The sequence below is a fragment of the Enhydra lutris genome, unplaced genomic scaffold (genome assembly GCF_002288905.1).
Source record: "Enhydra lutris kenyoni isolate GAN:26980312 unplaced genomic scaffold, ASM228890v2 scaffoldscaffold23, whole genome shotgun sequence".
Lineage (NCBI taxonomy): Eukaryota > Metazoa > Chordata > Mammalia > Carnivora > Mustelidae > Enhydra > Enhydra lutris.
In genome coordinates this window covers 28,947,487-28,962,134 of record NW_019154107.1, presented here as the reverse complement: position 1 = coordinate 28,962,134, position 14,648 = coordinate 28,947,487, and positions in this window count along the sequence as shown.

Sequence of the window (14,648 nt, the reverse complement as noted above, 5' to 3'; positions counted from 1 at the left end):
TGCTGGTGATCTCTGTTAAATAAATAAATCAAATCTTTATAAATAAAATAAAGTAACCATGCTTTGAAATACATATATACATATATAAAATTAAATAATCGTTTGGAGCAATCTTTTCATAGTGTCCTTTTTAAAATAACGGCAGCTTCATTTTTTGGAGATTTCATTTATGTATTTGTGAGAGAGAAAGAGAGAGAAGGAAAGAGAGAGAGAATACGTGCACAAGCAGGGAGAGCCGCAGGCAGAGGGAGAGGGAGAAGCAGTCTCCACTGAATAGGGAGCCCGACATGGAGCTCGATCCTCATGACCTGAGCCAAAGGTAGACGCTTAATGGACTGAGCCACCCAGGCACCCCAACAATACTGTTTTAAAATGTCTCTGAGGTTTTGCTGTTTTGCAAAAAGTTCATTAGATATTGCTTCATGTTTATACCTGCACCATATCTTCCCAAATGCCCTTAGCTAATTCAGTGGGCTCTCTCAGTACTTACTACTTTGCTTTCATGACCCCTTTAAGCAGGGGCCTCTGGGAGGCATACATGACTCTAGGTTTGCACCCATAGGGAGAACTTTTCTCCCCTAAATCAGAGTAAGTGCAAATAAATACTTTCAATTGAATACTTTCACACCTTGGGTTCTAGAACCATTATACAATTTGGAATTGCCATATTACTTTTTCTTAAAGATTTACTTTTTTTAAAGATTTTATTTGTTTATTTGTCAGAGAGAGAGAGAGAGAGAGATTGAGAGAGCGCACAAGCAGGCATTGTGGCAGGCAGAGGCAGAGAGAGAAGCAGGCTCTCCGCTGAGCAAGGAGCCCGATGTGGGACTCGATCCCAGAACCCTGGGATCATGACCTGAGCCGAAGGCAGTGGCTTAACCGACTGAAACACCCAGCCGTCCCAAGATTTATTTATTTTAGATAGAGAGCAGAGGGAGGGGCAGAGGGAGAGGGAGTCTCAAGCAGACTCCCCACTGAGCGCAGAGCCCAACATGGGTCTTGATCTCATGACCCTGAGATCATGACCTGAGCCTAAATCAAGAGTTGGACACTTAACTGACTGAGCCACCCAGGCGCCCCTAAAAATATTTTTAAAGTAATAATTGTTGGAGACTTTGCAAATTTGGCAAAAGACATAAACCTACAATCCAAGAAGTTCGGCAAACACCAAACAAGATAGACCCAAACAACACATGCCTGGATGCATGGTAATCAAACTCAGAAATCCACAAAGAAAAAAAATTTCTTGAAAGCAACCAGAGGAAAAGGATGCATTATTTGTAGGGGAACAATGATACAAATGATTGCAGAATTCTCTTCAGAAATCATGGAGGCCAGGGGTGCCTGACTGGCTTAGTCAGTAGATCATGTGACTCTTCATTTCAGGGTCATGAGTTTGAACCCTATTTTGGGTGTAGAGATGACTTAAATAAATAAATAAACTTACAGAAAAATTATGTAATATTTAAGATAACAAGAACATAAAGGGGGGACTCCTGGGTGGCTCAGTGGGTTAAAGCCTCTGCCTTCGGCTCAGGTCATGGTCTCAGGGTCCTGGGATTGAGCCCCGCATTGGGCTCTCTGCTCAGTGGGGAGCCTGCTTCCCCCTCTCTCTGCCTGCCTCTCTGCTTACTTGTGATCTCTGTCAAATAAATAAATAAAAATCTTTAAAATTAAAAAATTTAAAAAAAAAAGAACATAAAGGAGGGAACTAACAGGACCTGTATGGTGATAAGGTTTTCACATTCCATGTGAAATGGTAAAAATACTGATTTTTAGTAGTCTAGGAAGAGTTAAGTATGCATATTTTAACTCTCAGACAAATCACTTCTAAAAGTATACAAAGAGATACAGTCAAAAACACAGTAGATAAATCTAAGCAGAATGCTAAACAATGTTCAAATAACCCAAAGGAGGGGCACCTGGGTGGTTCAGTCATTAAGCATCTGCCTTCGGCTCAGGTCATGATCCCAGAGTCCTGGGATCAAGCCCTGCATCGGGCTCTCTCCTCAGCCAGGAGCCAACTTCTCCCTCTCCCACTCCCCCTGTTTGTATTCCCTCTCTTGTTGTCTCTTTCTCTGTCAAATGAATAAATAAAATCTTAAAAAAAAAAACCACAAATAACCCGAAGGAAAGCAAAAAGCAGAGAGACAAAAACAGGGAAGAAACAGAAAACAAATGATAAAATGTACACTTTGTGCACAATGGTATAAATTCATATGGTACACAATGGCATAAATCCAAACATACTAGTAATAACATTAAGTGTAAATGATCGGGGTTCCTGGGTGGCTCAGTCGGTTGGACATCCAACTCTTGGTTTTGGCTCAAGTTGAAATCTCGGGGTGGTGAGATTGAGCCCAAAAGGAGGCTCTGCACTCAGTGAAGTCTGCTTAGAACCCTCTCTCCCTCTCCCTATGCTCCACCCCCTTGCATTTACGTGTGCACACACACTCTCTCTCATTATATAAAATAAATCTTTTAAAAAATAAAATAAATGTAAATGATCAAAGTCAAAGATTTTAAGGCTGGATTTTTTTTCTTTTTTAAAATTTTTTTATTTATTTATTGGAAGAGACAGAGAGAGCAAGAGCACAAGCAGGGGAGGGACAGAAGCAAGCTCCCCGCTAAGTAGGGAACTGGACATGGGGCTCAATCCCAGGACCCTGGGATCATGACCTGAGCCGAAGGCAGAGGTTTAACCAACTGAACCACCAAGGTGCCTCAATGATGGATTTTTTTTTCTTATAAAAAAGGCAATGTGACCCAACTATATGCTGTGTATAGTAAACTCACTTCAAATATAATGATGTAGCTAGGTTAAAATAAAGGATGAAAAGAGATATGCCAGATAAACACTAATTTAAAAAGAAAAAGCTCGAGTGGTGCCTGGGTGGCTCAGTCGTTAAGCGTCTGCCTTCGGCTCAGGTCATGATCCCAGGGTCCTGGGATCAAGCCCTGCACCGGGCTCCCTGCTTGGTGGGAAGCCTGCTTCTCCCTCTCCCACTCCCCCTGCTTGTGTTCCCTCTCTCACTGTCTCTCTCTGTCAAATAAACAAATAAAATCTTAAAAAAAAAAAAAGCTCAAGTGACTCTATTAATAGACGACAGAATAAACTGCAGAACTAAGAACATTACCAGGGTAAAGAGAGATATTACAAACTGATAAAAGTTCACCAAGAATACGTAATAATCTATAATGTGTATACACTTGTGTTGGGGTCGCCAAGACCATCCCAGGTTCAATTCTTTGCAAAGAGGATACACAGAATTCAGCATATAGTGGTACCCAAGGCTAATATTTATTATGACTTAAGGATACTAAGCAAATTCAGCAAAGGGGAAAAGTGCATGGGGTGAAGTCCAAAGGAAAGCCACACAAGCTTCTAAGAGTCCTTTCCCAGTGGAGTCATGCCATTCATCCCTCCAGCAATGAATTGTGATAACACATAGGCAGTTTTGTCTATCATTGTCTACCAGGGCAGCTCATGATATTCACTGTTTTTCCCCTAAGATCAGAAAAGAGGAAGAATGTCCGCTCTTACCCTGGTTATTTAACATTATTTTGGAAATCCTAGCCAGTTCAGAAATTCAAGGAAAAAGTTGTAAATGGTTTACAGATTGGGAAGGAAGAAATAAAACGACTCCCATTCTCAGATGACATGATTATCTGCATAGAAAATCCCATGGAATTTACATTAAAATTGCCGGAGCTGGGGTGGCTCAGTCAGTTCAGCCTCTGACTCTTGATTTTGGACTAAGGTCATGATCTCTGGGTTGTGAGATTGAGCCCCACATCAGGCTCTGTGCTCAGTGTGGAGTCTACTTGAGATTCTCTCTTTCTCTCCTCCTTTGCCTCTATCCTTGCTCACTCACTCTCAAATAAATAAATAAAATCTTTAAAATAAATTTGTTTTTAAAAGTACTGAAGCTAATATATGAGTTTGGCAACATTGCCAAATACAAATACTACACACAAAAATCAAAAGTATTTCTGTACTTGTATACTAGCAATGAACAGTAAAAACTGAAAAACTTTTTTTTAAGATTGTATTTATTTAGAGGGAGAGAGAGGGAGATCGAGAGCGCACACACAAACAGGGTGAGGGAGAAGCAGACTTCCCACTGAACAGGGAGCCTGACGCAGGGCTCAATCCCAGGGCCCCAGGATCATGACCTGAGCCCAAGGCAGATGATCAACTGAAAGAGTCACCCAGGCACCCTGAAAACTGAAATCTTAGAAAACACATACACGCAATACTAGTTTACAGTAGCTCCCCAAAACATCTAACAAAAACGTACAGGACCTGTGGATGTTGTAAATTACAAGAAGCTGATGAAAGAAATGAAAGACCTAAATAATGAAAGAGACATACTGTGTATGCAGGTTGACAGATTCAGTGTAGTTAAGATGTCAACTGTTCCCCCAAATTGACTTGTACATTTAATGCAATTCCAATCAAGATTCCAGCAGAAATTTTTTTGTGGAGACAGACTACTCAGTTTTAAAATGTATGAGGAGGGGTGCCTGATTGGCTCAGTGGGTTAAGCCTCTGCCTTCGGCTCAGGTCATGATCCCAGGGTCCTGGGATCAAGCCCCACATCGGGCTCTCTGCTCAGCAGGGAGCCTGCTTCCCCCCCCACCCCTGCCTGCCTCTCTGCCTCCTTGTGATCTCTGTCAAATAAATAAATAATCTTAAATAAAAATAAATAATAAATAAGTAAAATGTATGTGGAAAAACAAAGGAACTAGAATTGTCAAAGTAATTTTGAAAAGGAAGAACGAAATTGGAGGGCTTACCTGGATTTTGACTTACTATAAAGCTACAATAATCAAGACAGTGTGGTACGCATGGGGAGAGACACCTTCGTGAAGTATCAATTGGCCATATTTTCGTGTGAAGGTGTGACTATGAAGGGGCAGCACAAGGGAGCTCTATAAAGGGATGGAACAGCCATATATCTTGAATGTGGCGGTGGTTACAGGAATGTATTCATGTGTTAAAACTCACAGAACCCCTAGGGGTGCCTGGGTGGCTCAGCCATTAAGCATTTGCCTTCGGCCCAGGTCATGATCCCGGGATCCTGGGTCCCTCTCCCACTCTCCCTGCTTCTGTTCCCCTCTTTTTTTTTTTTTTTTAAAGATTTTATTTATTTATTTGACAGAGAGAGATCACAAGTAGGCAGAGAGGCAGGCAGAGAGAGAGAGAGGGAAGCAGGCTCCCTGCTGAGCAGAGAGCCCGATGTGGGACTCGATCCCAGGACCCTGAGATCATGACCTGAGCCGAAGGCAGCGGCTTAACCCACTGAGCCACCCAGGCGCCCTTGTGTTCCCCTCTTGCTGTGCCTCTCTATGTCAATTAAGTAAATAAAATCTTTGGAAAAAAAAAAAACCCACAGAACTCCCAAAGCCAATTTTTACATTTTTGATATTTTGGTATGTATTTTATTTTATTTATTATTTTTTAAAGATCTTATTTATTTATTTATTTGACAGAAAGAAACATAGTGAGAGAGGGAACACAAGCAGGGAGAGTGGAAGAGGGAGAAGCAGGCTTTTTGCTGAGCAGGGAGCCCAATGCAGGACTTGATCCCAGGACCCTGGGATCATGACCTGAGCCAAAGGCAGACACCTAACCGACTGAGCCACCCAGGCACCCCCCAGGGTTTCCTATTAGGGTATAATTGGGTTGTTTCCAGCAGTTAGCTACTACAGATAGGGTTACTACACAACCATTATTGCATGTCCCAGAATGCTCACCACAGCTAGTATGAGATGGCAAGAACCTAAATCGTGTACTACCTATCCATTCAGTGGAAGAGTGAATGAATAAAGTCTGGCTGTGGTAAATAATGACACATCATCAGAACCATGTCAGGCCACGTGAGCCACTGTTTGCTTAAGTTACACTAGTGTTAATGGTTATCTGTTGTGAAGATGACACATGACTCTAATTAGAGTGCAGATGGGTCATAGGAACCAAGCAGGCAGGGAGCTCCCTGAGCTCATCTTGGTATCCCCGTGGGCAGAGGAGAGGATAAACGGGAAGGACATAAGTGGTCAGAGAGGACCTCAACTGGACCTTGGCCCATGGCTCTGATTGCAGAGCTTCCCACCTGCCTGACGGCCCTGAACAATTCGAGGGAGACAGCCCCTGCCTGTGCCTGGGGAGACCCAAGTCAGGTCATCCCCAGCAACTTTGACCTGCTCCTCCTCCTCTTGGGCCAAATCTGCTTTCTCATTTCAGAGCCCCCTTCATTCATAAGCATCCCCTGCGTCAGGAGGCCTGTGTGTCTCCCAGCCCAGCAGCCCGGGTGCAGCCATTTGCCCCAGCTAGGGACTGTAGACCCAGCATTCAGGCTCTGGGAAGGGACTGGGTGGAGGCAAAGTTGGCAGCTGGTCAGGATCTGAATGGGGAACTAGAGGCCTTTTCCTAAACCCAGGCTTTGTTGGGGATGCTCCAGAGCCTTCAGGATCCTGGGCTATGGCGGTCAGGACAGGCCACGCTATAGCCCAACCTGCCCTGTGGGTGAGGCAACAGAACCAGTCCATCATGTGGGGAAAAAACTAAAATGAAACGTTTCAATGAGAAAAAGATTACAAATATGAGAACTTCCCTTTAACCACAGAAACGAGCTTCTGGTAGGAGGAAGAAGAGCAGGAGGAAGAGGAAAGCCATGTGCAGTGACTAGGATCAGGGTCCTCCAGGAAGAAGAGGCAGAGCTGGCCCTAGGCTGCCCCCAGCTGTCCACACGGAGAGAGAGGCTCTGAGGAACACCCAGGTCTGGGGCTCATGTACCCAGAGGCCTGCGACCCTCTCAGGTGTGAGTGTTTAAGTCTCAGTCCCTCCTGGTCTTCCCTGAGGCCTTCCTGGTCTTGGAGATGAGTCGCCCCCTGCTGGTAAAGGTTAGAATATGGACGGTCCAAGGCTGAGGGGTGAGGCGTGTGGACACTAACACCTCACCCTGGGACCACAGCTTCAGCCACGCTGCTGGGAATGAAAGGAAAAAGCCACTTTGACTTAGCAGGAAGCTCAGGTTTAAACCTGGACTTCCCTGGAACCTAGACATCCGGAATGGGAAATGGAGGGTTTGTAGTCTGTGGTCAGGTGACAGCTGGGCCGAGGGCTGAGACCCGAGGACAGATAGCAGGGGCCCCTGTGAGATCAAGATACTGGGCCAAGTAAAAGGGCGGAGGAGACAGAGGAAGATCACGGAGGCCCCAACAAAGGACTGTGCTCAGGGCTGACAAGAATACAGAAGGCACTTAGGGCCTCAGTTTGCTCATCTGTAAACTCATGATAAAAATAGAATTTACATCATGGTGTCTGTGTGAGAAAAGCATGATTCATGTAAAGTAATCAGCCCAGGGTCTGGCACAGAGTAACTGGGGGATAAATGCTGATAGTGTTGTTATTGTTCTTATTACAAGAATCATACAATCTTAATTATCTGGTGACAGGCCCTTCTCCCTACAGGATGGGCAACTTGCTCCCTTCAAGGGGAAGCCCCATCTGTCCACCTCCATTGCTTCAGGTTGGGGACACTGGCAGTGACCACGGAGGCCTCTGGAGGGAGGGAGGGAGTGCTAGGCAGAATACGGCCCCCAAAGATAGCCACACCCTAAGCAGTAGGACTTGGAATCTGTCACCTAACTTGGCAAAAGGGACTTCGCTGATGTGATTAAGTTAAGCATTTTGAGATGGGGAGGATTATCCTGGATTATCTGGGAGTGAAAGAAGGAGGCAGGAGAGAGAGAGTCAGGGTGGTTTGACGGGAGAAAGACTCAACTGGCCTTTGCTGGCTTTGAAGATGGAGGAAGGGGCCATGACTATAGTGACTATATGACTATAGTCATGACTATAGTCATATAGTCACTATAGTCATGACTATAGTCATATAGTCACTATAGTCATATATAGTGACTATATAGTGACTATGACTATAGTCAGCCTCTAGAAGCTGGAAAAGGCAAGGGAATGGATTCTCCTCTAGAGCCTCCAGAAGGAACACAGCCCCCACGGACACCCTGTGAGACTCCTGACCTCCACAACTATAAGATAGTATATTTGTGTTGTGTTCAGCCACCAAGTTTGCTGCAGATTTGTTACATCATTAATAGGACACTACTAGGTGGGGAAACACAAGTGCTCCCCACTTCCTTCCTTCCTCTCTCGGGTCCACATTTCTGTCAGAAATACCCCATCCTGTGGCCCCTACAAGATGGTGCCCCACCGATGAGGTGGTGGCCCCATCCCCTTGGTTAACCTGAAAAACAGGGAGAGACTGAGGAGGGTGTGGGTCCCCTGGGGAGGGTGTGTGGGGATCCAATGCCTCTCAAGGGGGCAGGCAGGGACGGGGTCAGGGGCACAAGGAGGCCTCTGCCCTTCGCAGTATCCACCACTATAACAATACACATACTTGAGGGTGGGAAGGACGGGTCATGGGTGACAGTGATTGCAAGAGTTCATGGGGTGGGGGCTGATAACAGCTGACATTACTTGTTCTGTGCTAGGCACTGCCCTAGGTAATTGATGTGTTATCTCATTTAACCTTTATCGTAACCCCATGCAGAAGGAAAGTTATTACCCCTGATGACAGACAAGCAAAAGGAGGCACAGAGCGCTTGAATAACTTGCCTATGGTGTGACCTAGTGGCAATTTAGTCCTGGACTGTACCACTCCAGAAACCTTCCTCTCGCCTGCCCTGCTATACTGCCTCAATTATTAGATTAATCAAATATGTTCATGAGTGATGCCATTACACGTTTTCTCCAAAGCTCAGTTGGCATTAGCCCCTTTTTAAGAATGGGAAACCGAGGCTGGGAGGGGACAGATGACTTACCCAAAGGTTACACAACTAGGACTTGGGGTCCTAGCTTTTTTTTTTAAAGATTTTATTTATTTATTTGACAGACCAAGATCACAAGTAGGCAGAGAGGCAGGCAGAGAGGGAGGCAGAGAGAGGGGAAGGGAAGCAGGCTCCCTGCCGAGCAGAGAGCCCGATGCGGGGCTTGATCTCAGGACCCTGGGATCATGACCTGAGCCGAAGGCAGAGGCTTAACCCACTGAGACACCCAGGCACCCCTGGGGTCCTAGCTTTTAAATTAACTCTTCTGGGCTCTAAAACCATAGATGGGGCACCTGGGTGGCTCAGTCGGTTAAGCATCCAACTCGTGATTTCAGCTCAGGTCATGATCTCAAGATTGTGAGATCAAGCACCGCATCAGGCTCCGTGCTGGGTATGGGGACTTCTTGGGATTCTCTCTCTCTCTCCGTCTCTAAACAAACAAACAAATATTCTCTCTCTCCCTCTCTAAATAAGTAAATAAATAAATAAAATAAGACAAAACCATGTATGAATGAGGCCAAAGGCGAGATGAACTCCAACAACTGAGGACAAAATGGACAGATTCTCTCCATCCCCCAAGAGGTGAGTGTCTCTGCTCAGTGGCTGGTGTCAGGAGACACAGAATAAACAAGTCCCCAAAACATGACTTCCACAGATAGGGCTGAGGGAACCTTGGTAACCTCCAGGACTGAAGGGAAGACCTTAACCCCAAGGGAGGTTCTGAAGGAAGTAGTTCACCTACACTTCATGGTCTAGACAAGGAAACTGGGGTTGCTCAGAGCTGGTGTAGAGGAGTCCCAAAGAGTTACATCACTCCCACGACTCACTGCATTTTGTTTTAGTTGTGATCTCTCTCTCTTTTTTTTTTTTTTTTTGCCTGAGAAATGTACATTTCAGTGAATATTAATGAATTGCACATCCATGAACAACCACCCAGGTCAAGCTCTAGAGACTAGTATTGCCATTCCAGAAGTCTCCTGGGGTCCCTGCCCAATTACATCCCTCCTCCCCTCTTCCAGAAGTAAACATTATCATGGACTTGGTGATAATCATTCTCTCACTTTCCTTTATAATTTTACCACTGGTAATGGATTCATTTTGCCTGTTTTTCTGTTTGGCTTCTTTTGTTCAACATCATGTCTGTGCAGTTCATCCCGGCTATTCCATATAGTTGTAGATCTTTCATTCTCATTCTACAATATTCCATTCTGTGACTATATATTTACACATTTCTTGGCACAGCTGGTTTTTCTATTTGTAATTTCTAATATATTCTAGGTTTGAGCTTTTCATCAGTTAATTGTGTTTGAATTATTTTCTCTCAATTTGCATCCCAATTGTTGTTTTCACTCTATGGTGTTTCTTTTTTTTTAAGATTTATTTATTTGAGAGACAGAGATCACAAGCAGGCAGAGAGGCAGGCGGGGGCGGGGGAAGCAGGCTCCCTGCCGAGCCCGACGTGGACTGGATCCCAGGACGTGGGATGATGACCTGAGCCGAAGGCAGCGGCTTTACCCCGCTGAGCCACACAGGCACCCCCATGGTGTTTCTTGATCAATAGACATTCTTAATTTTAATGTAATTGAATGTTTTATAATTGTCATTTGTGGTTAGCATTTTGCGTCTTAAGAAAAACTTTTCTACCATGAGTATATAAAGGTATTTTTCTATATTAAATTCTTAAAGCTCTTTGGTTTTGCTTCTCACATTTAGGTTTTGAAAATGTCTAGAGTTATTTTTGTGTTGTAAGGATCCAATTTCATTTTTTTCAATATGGATAACGGATTGTTCCATTTATTGGAAGTCCAACCATTTCCCACTGGTATCACAACACCTCATTGGCTACCTATTCTGAGTCTACATGTAAGTGGGTCTTTTTCTGAGACCACTGGTCTTTCCAATGAAAGGTATTTGTCTACCTTTGCAGCAATATCACACCATCTTAATCGCTATACCTTAAATTAAGTATGGGTATTCTGGCTAGTTGGCACTTACACATAAATTTAAGAACTAACTTGCTATGATATGCAGACACGCAAATCTATTGAAATCGTGACTGGTTTTACACTGAACCTACAAAACAGTTCAGAGGGAACTGACAGCTTTATGACATTGACTTTCATTCAGTAACATGTATATCTCTTTAATTAGTCTTTTAAAATATCTTTCAGGGGCGCCTGGGTGGCTCAGCGGGTTAAGCCTCTGCCTTCGGTTCAGGTCATGGTCTCAGGGTCCTGGGATCGAGCCCTGCGCGGGGCTCTCTGCTCGGCAGGGAGCCTGCTTCCACCCCCCACCGCCTGCCTCTCTGCCTGCTTGTGATCTGTCAAATGGATAAATAAAATCTTTTAAAAAATAAAATAAAATAAAATATCTTTCAATAAGGTTTTATACTTTTTTAACTAAAAGAGCTTGCTTTTTTGGGGTGCCTGGCTGGCTCAGTCAGTAGAATATGTAACTCTTGATCTCAGGGTTATGAGTTCAAATCCCACATTGGGTGTGCAGGTTACTTAAAAATAAAATCTTTTTAAAAATTTGTTTATCTGATGAGAGAGAGAGAGAGAGCGCATAAGCGGGGGGAGCAGGTGAGGGAGAAGCAGACCCCCCTCCTGAGCAGGGAGCCTGATGTGGGGCTTGACCCCAAGACCATGGGATCCTGGGGCACGACCCAGGTGCCCCCAAAATAAAATCTTTTAAAAAAAGAAAGATCTTGCCCTCTTTTGTTAACTTCTAAGTAGTTCATAAATGGTATCTTTATTAAAATTTTCTGTCTGTTGCTAGGATATAAAAGCAATTGAGGGTGCCTGGGAGGCTCAGTGGGTTAAGCCTCTGCCTTCGGCTCAGGTCATGGTCTCAGGGTCCTGGAATCAAGCCCCGCATCAGGCTCTCTGCTCAGCTAGGAGCCTGCTTTCTCCTCTCTCTGCCTGCTGCTCTGCCTACTTGTGATCTCTCTCTCTCTCTCTCTCTGTCTAATAAATAAATAAAATCTTTAAAACTAAATAAATAAAAGCAATTGATTTTTGAATATGGATTTTTGTATCAAAAATCTTTTTAAATTCTTAATAATTCTAATAATTTGTCCATGGACTATTTTGGATTTTCCATATACACAATGGTATCATCTATAAATAATGACAATTCTGTTCTTCATTTCCAATCTTTGAATATTTTTAATTTCTTTTCCTTGCCTTTCCTTGCCTTACTGTTCTTGCTAGGACCTCCAGTACAATGCTGAGTAGAAATGGTGATAGCAGGGGTGCCTGGATGGCTCAGTGGGTTAAAGCCTCTGCCTTCGGCTCGGGTCATGATCCCAGGGTCCTGGGATCGAGCCCCATGTCAGGCTCTCTGCTCAACGGGGACCCTGCTTCCTTCTCTCTCTCTGCCTGCTTCTCTGCCTACTTGTGATCTCTGTCTATCAAATAAATAAATAAAATCTTTAAAAAAAGAAATGGTGATAGCAGTCATCCTTGACACATTTCAAATGTCAGAGCTCTTAAAATTTCATTTGAAGTATGTAGTTTACTGTAAATCCTTGTAGATAGATATCTTTTATGTTAAGAAAATGTATTCAACTGATTTCCTAAGGTTTTTATTGCTTGTCTGTCTTTGTTTCTGTTTTAGGTAGGCTCTATACCCAGTGTGGAGCCCAATGTGGGGCTTGCACTTACAATGAGATCAGAACTGAACCGAGATTAAGAATCGGATGCTCAACCAACTGAACCACCCAGCTGTCCCTTGCTAAGGTTTTTGGAGTCAAGAATAGAGGGGCACCTGGGTGGCTCAGTGAGTTAAGCATCCACCTCTTGATTTTGGCTCAGGTCATGATCTCAGGGTTGTGAGATTGGGCTCTGCACGCAGCACTCCTTCTCCCTCTGCTCCCCCACCCCCCCTCAAATAAATAAAATCTTTCAAAAAATAAAATCATGAATAGATGTTAAATTTAATCCAATGCTTTCTCTACAGCTATTGAGATTATTGTGGTTTCTCCTTTGATATGTTAATGAAGCAACTTTTTGTTGCCTGAGCTCAAATGTTAAATGTTAAATAAAAATGTTGCAGTTTTAGAATAAATCCAACTTGGTCATATTACACTTTTTAAATGTATTGAATGTAGGCAGTGCTAGAGACTGAATGATTGTGTCCCCTCACAAGCTGTATGTTGAAACGTAACCCCCAATGTGATGGTATTAGGAGGTGGGGGCCTTTAGGGGTGATTAGATCATGAGGGTGGAGCCTTCATGAATGAGATGAGTACCTTTATAAGAAACCCCAAAGAGTGGGCACCTGGGTGGCTCAGGTGGCTTGGTTAAGCCACTGCCTTCAGCTCAGGTCATAATCCTGGAGTCCTGGGATCGAGTCCCGCATTGGGCTCCCAGCTCTGCGGGGAGTCTGCTTCTTCCTCTGAACTTCTCCCCTCTCATGCTCTTTCTCTCTCAAATAAATAAATAAAATCTTTAAAAAGAAAAAAATAGAAACCCCAAAGAGTAACATTGCCCCTTCACTATGTGAAGACACCCCAAGAAGAGAGCCATCTATGAACCAGGACGTTGGTCCCCACCAGACTCCAAATCTTCAGGTGCTCTGATCTTCAACTTCCCAGCCTCCGGTGCTGTGAGAAATAAACGTTTGTTGTTTTCAAGCCACATAGTCTACACTATTTTGTTATGGCTGCCTAAGCAGACCAAGATAGGCAGCTGGTTAGTTTAAGGTATTTGTATATTTTCTTGAGATCTATAATATTCTTTTTTCACTCATCAAGTTTTAGGATCAAGGTTCTATCAGCCCCATAAAACGAATTAGATGCTCCCTTTTATGGCACTCTGGAATTGCTTTTGTAAAATCAGAATTATTTGTTCCTTGAGTGTTTCACCAGTGAAGCCATCTGGGCACAGAGTTTCCATATGGGAAGACTTCCAGTTATAGGTTCTGTTACTTTAATGGTTATAGGACTGCTCAACTTTTCCTCTTTTTTTTTTTTTTTTTAAAGATTTTATTTATTTATTTGACAGAGAGATCACAAGTAGGGAGAGAGGCAGGCAGAGAGAGAGGAGGAAGCAGGCTCCCTGCCGAGCAGAGAGCCCGATGCGGGGCTCGATCCCAGGACTCTGAGATCATGACCTGAGCCGAAGGCAGCGGCTTAACCCACTGAGCCACCCAGGCGCCCCTGTATCTAACTTTTCAATCCAGTTGGCAGAAAGTTGCCTTTTTGGACATTGAACAAATAATCACATCAGTGGAAGACCACGGACACTTGTTTGCACTTTTGATATCTGACCAAGTGAGAATATCCTCATTTAAAGACAGATGAAATGAGTGAGTGTTGAATTTGTTTTCAGTACCTGTTTTCCACTTCCAAACCTCTGCAATGCTATTCCTTCTGACTGGTCTGCCCTCTCTTCCCCTCTACTATCTGCTGGATTCCTTCTCATTTTTTAACTCAGTTCAGGCACTATGCCCTCCCAAAAGGTTTCCAGAGTCCCCACACTGGGCTGAGCATATGTCCTGAAGCCCCCGTCACTGCTAATGAGCTAACCACACTGTACTAAAATCCTTTCTCTGTATCTGTCTCTCCCACTAGACTGTGAGATCCTTCCTCTGTGTCCTCAGAACAGAGAAGAGGTGGTCAGTCCACATTTGTGGAACTGACCTGAGCTTGTCACCACTGAATGCCCAGCTAAGCTCTCTAACCATGTCTCTATTTTCCCACATCCGTTTATTTGTTCCCTCATTTATTTCAATCAGTAGGCATTTATTGAGGACTTACTAGGTGCCAGGCCCTGTTCTAGAAGAGTGGCCAACAA